Raw genomic sequence first — 4,763 nt, 5'->3', positions numbered from 1 at the left:
AAAATTCAGAATGATGTTGAAGATTAAAAAAAATCAAAGTAACAGAGCAACAGAGCAGAAATATTTGCAGAGTGATGAACTATTACTGGTTTTAACACAAGTAACATGACTTCTTTAAACCTCACAAATCAAAGACCAGATTAATTGTATTTCTTTTATTGTAAAAAGGATGATTTAGAAAACTTCTAACTTCTAAAAATTTGGTACAATACAGTTTTTATTTTTTTAACAGATAAAGTTTGTTTATAGTCCAAGGAGTATTTATGTTATCACCAAGGCCACTATATACAAACACAAGAGGGGAGCTTTATTTCTTGGTCTATTCCTCCTTGGACAGAGTCTGTATGATGTCCACCTCCTTGGCCTGGAGCACTCCTCCTAGCACTTATGTGCTTCCTTGTTCTTATACCTGCAGGTCTCAGCCTGGTCAGCCAGAAGCTTCTTGTCAGCCTTATCTGCCTTCAGCTTGTGGATATCCTCCATGAGGATCCACTTGTTTTTGTACACATTGCCCTTTACCTTCAGGTAGAGGCTGTGATATATGTGGTCGTCAATGTTAGATTCACGGTATCTCTGAGCAGCCAAAACAGAATCTGCATCCTCTGCATGAAGGTGACCTTCTCCTGCATTGGAGCATTAGCTGTACTCTTCTGCTTAACTATGCCCACATGTCTGTGCCTCTGGGGAGCCAAGGTATTTTTCTGACATGCAGCCCCATAATGGATAGTCACTGTTTTGTGGATGATCAGCCATTTTTGATCAGCTTCCAGATCTGATCCAGATCTGATAGTTGGCCTTGGACATTACATTGGTCTCACTGGGATCCAACCAGATCTTCTTTTAGCCACAGCAGAGGACACTAGAGGCAAGCCTCTTCTGAAGCCTCAGCTTCCTTCTGGCTGCAGCTGTAGCTGTGAAAGGAAAGAGCCCAATATAGTTTGAAGCTTTTTATAATATGTATAAGATTTAAACATTAAATACTTGTAACATATTACATGAATATAACATACCAATATATTCACACAATCATCTTCATTTGTTAACAGTTCACACACACACATATATATTTAATAAAGGTAACACAAAACTCACAGGCTATATCTGGCCTGCCACTTATTTTTGTTTGTTTGTTTGTTTGTTCCAATAGGGGATACTGGTGATTAAACTTTGGGGCACTGAGCCACATCCGCAGCCCTATTTTGTATTTTATTTAGAGACAGTGTCTCAGTGAGTTTCTTAGCACCTTGCTTTTGCTGAAGCTGGCTTTGAGAATCATGAGGTCTTCCAGCCTTAGCATCACAAGCCAATATAAACAATATTGTATGGTAACACAATCACACTAATTTATTTTATAAGTTGTCTGTAATCGCTTTCTTGCTAAAACACCAGAGTTGAGTAGTTGGGACAGAGAACTACCAGTCTGAAAATTCTAAAGGATTTACTATCCTGTTACCAAAAAAAAAAAAAGTGTGCTGACCCATGGGCTTCATGAATGTGTCATATTGTAAGCTAAATATTTCACTTGCTATTCCAATAAGTGTCCTTTTTATGTTTGAAATTTTCCTCTTCTAGATTTTGACTAATGTGTTTAAAATAGAATACAATATGAAAAAAGCCTAAATGTCTATATTAGTATATGCATATTATATTCACTAGTACTGAATATTGCTTTGCATGATCATTTTATAGCTGATTATATATATATATATATATATATATATATATATATATGCTGAGGGCCATTACCAAGTAGGAATGACGCATCGAAATTTCCTTGCCAAGCATACCCCATGCTGCTTAGAGGACATTTGATGGAACATTGCATACATGCTTTAATAAGGTGACCTTGCTCAAGGACCAAGGCGGATCCGGGTTTAGAGCTGATCAGGTTTGAGGAAGTAACCGGTTCCTTGAGTTTAAGGCATTGCCAGTTTAAGATAATGGGTTTTAGGGAAGTTAGAGGTTGAAGATTATTGCTGGGATTAGGGTGTTCCTGCTGCTTGTTCCTGTTGAGTTCTCGAGAGATTAAAATGGGATTTGGAGATAGCCTCGTGGGGTAGGTTTGTGCGGGCAGACAGCAGAATGGGTTTGCCCCTGGACCTGTGTGGAGGCGGTGTGAGAGCGGGAATAAAGAATTGCTGTTTGAACCTACAAAGGTGTGTGGTGGCTTGTGATTCTGGTGCCAAGCCGAGACCTTGGCATATATATATAATTTTTTTTAAATGTGTAATTTTTGTAAACAATCTATTTTAAAGACTCATGTCTCATCTGAATTTGTGGTCACTTAGACTTTATTCAAGGCCAAGAGGCATACACTTTTCAACATTATGAATCACACCTCCCTTGGCTTTGAGCCAAAATGTATTTTATAGGAAGTTGTATTACAGTTCTCAACATCATTAAAAACTACAGGGATATAAATAGCTCTTTTCTCTGCCCCAAGGCCTTGGATCCCCCCCCCCACATTGTGTGAAGTATAAAAAGAGTCACATTATTTATAGAAACCTAAAGAGAAAATAATGGTAGCTGACATTTGTTGAGCTTCCATGGTACTTCCATGTACATTTTCTCATTTCATCTACACAAGCACCTTAAGAAGGAGGGTGGTGTATTATTGCTGCTTTACACATATGAAAATGAAGGCTTAATTAATATACTGGCTCAAGATCACACAACCTATAACTGACAGAGCTGGAGCTCACACATAGAGTTGTTAGATTATCAAGGAAAGGCTCTTAACCACTATTAAATAATAGGGGTGCGTATTTATACACTTTGAAATACCTTCACACAAGGTGACATATGTTAATTATCTTGATTTAATTATTTGTAAAATCATTAACATCACTTTACACCCCATCATGCATATAATAATAAATTTAATTTAAGTATAACTTATTATAACAGTTTCTAAATAAAAAATACTTTCACCTGCCTTTAAACATGGTAAGATAACCAGGCTCAAGAATATAACAGAGTTTCCTGGTAAACTAATATCTTCATTTCCTTCACTGGCAGACCTCAGTGGGAATGTCATTTTTTTTTTTTTTTTTTGCTGCCATTCCTCTCTTGTTGCCTAGTCTCTCCTCCATTCCCCACACACCTGTATACCTTGGAGTGAGTTGAGATCATGCCTTTGTGGGGTCTCTGGCTTCTCACTCTATTTATAATCCTCAGCCTGTAGACATGTCTCAGTTTCTATCTATCTATCTATCTATCTATCTATCTATCTATCTATCTATCTATCTATCTGTTTGTTTATTTATTTATTTATTTATTTTATTGGTCGTTCAAAACATTACAAAGATTGCAGAATCACTAGCTCTGAGACCCAGCAGCATTTTCATCCCCCGCCCCGGGCCAGGGTGGAGTGGAGTGGGTTAAGGCGGGGTGAAGAGGTTGGGGCAGGCGAAGGGACTGGAGCATCCTCATTGGCTGGCGGTTAGTGTCCGACCTGAGTCCGGAACCGCGTCCCCATTCACTGTCTTCACCCCTCATCCCAATCCAATCTCCCATCCCCCACCCCCGCCACCCGGGCCCTACTTACCTCCTGTCTCCTCGCCTGTCCCCTTTCCTTCCCAGCACCGTCACCCTTGGGGCTGGCAGGGGCTGCTCTCTGATACGCGAGAGAAGTCCCCAGGTTGGAACTTAACTCCGCACTCGTGATAGGGAGCCAGGGGGAGGCAGAAAGAGATAGGGGGAAGGGCGGAGAGGCGAGGAGAGCATAGAGGAGGCAGGAGAGAAGTGAGGCGAGAGAAAGAGAGAGAGAGAGAGAGAGATCCCTGCGGATCCTGAGCCAGAGGGCGGGCAGAGGGAGGGGAAGGAGTCGCCAGAGCCATCGGGGAGCAGAGGCAGCGGCTCCGTGGAGGCGGCAGTGACAGCCCGGCGGCCGCTTAGCTGCCTGCTGGGAGCTCGGCGCTTCGCGGGTCCTTGCCCTGGGCAGCTGCTCCCTGGCCGAGCGGAGCCGGGGCACCCGGACACAGTCTTCTCTTCCTCTCCTAAACCTGACCTCCTCGCAGCTCGGGGGCGGCTCCGGGGCTGAGATAGGACAGGGCTCTGAGGTCCTGCCGGGCAGCTCGAGAGCAGGCGGAGACACGCTCTGGCGAGGGGGTGGGAGGACGGGCATCCTGGTAGCCCCTTCCCTCTTTCCGCCGGAGTTGAATCTGTGCTGGCCATGTCCAGGTGCTGGGCTTCCGGACCGATATCCACTCCCCATTCCCGCCCTAGGCCGCCTTTTCTTGCTGCCCAAAGTGGAGGCGGAAGCCCTGGGACTGGCTCGATCCCATGGGGAACAGGGGCAGATGAGGAAAACATGCAAGGCAGGGAGGCGCGGCATAGCTCCAGGGCTCCGGTGGCTTCTCCACCCTCAGGCTACGTTTGTGGGCTTCAGCCTCCCGCCCGGCCCTGGAGCAGCGGGGCTACGGACCCTGTAGCCACAGGCTGCGGGGCGGCGCGCAGGCAGCAGGATCCCTCCTCAGGTGCAGACATAAAAGCTTATGGCTCTTGAACAACGCGGGCAGAGCTTTGCCAATCGATGTCTAATTGGACGCTTCTGATTAAGAGGATTCGAGCTCTAAGGTAACTCGAGCGGCGGGCATCTGGAGGCTGAGGGTACTTTAGAATAATAAGATCTTTCTGAGAAATGGAATGTGTCATTGGACATTCTAGCAGATTCTCCTTGCGGTGTACTTTGATAATCCATCTGGAGGGAGAAGACTGCAGAAAGAGAAGGCGATCGCGGAAAAGCTGTGCAAGCGGTGTCT

At 44.6% G+C, this 4,763-nt stretch overlaps 1 pseudogene; it reads right to left on the bottom strand.

The window, feature by feature from the left end:
* Positions 1-307: 307 nt before the first annotated feature.
* On the bottom strand, positions 308-4,216 carry LOC144373917 (large ribosomal subunit protein eL19 pseudogene; annotated as a pseudogene).
* Between the last annotated feature and the right edge of the window lie 547 nt (positions 4,217-4,763).

The sequence above is a fragment of the Ictidomys tridecemlineatus genome, unplaced genomic scaffold, assembly GCF_052094955.1.
Source record: "Ictidomys tridecemlineatus isolate mIctTri1 unplaced genomic scaffold, mIctTri1.hap1 Scaffold_522, whole genome shotgun sequence".
NCBI lineage: Eukaryota > Metazoa > Chordata > Mammalia > Rodentia > Sciuridae > Ictidomys > Ictidomys tridecemlineatus.
Note: the sequence above shows the minus strand (reverse complement) of the source record. Positions and strands in the feature narration are given on the sequence as shown.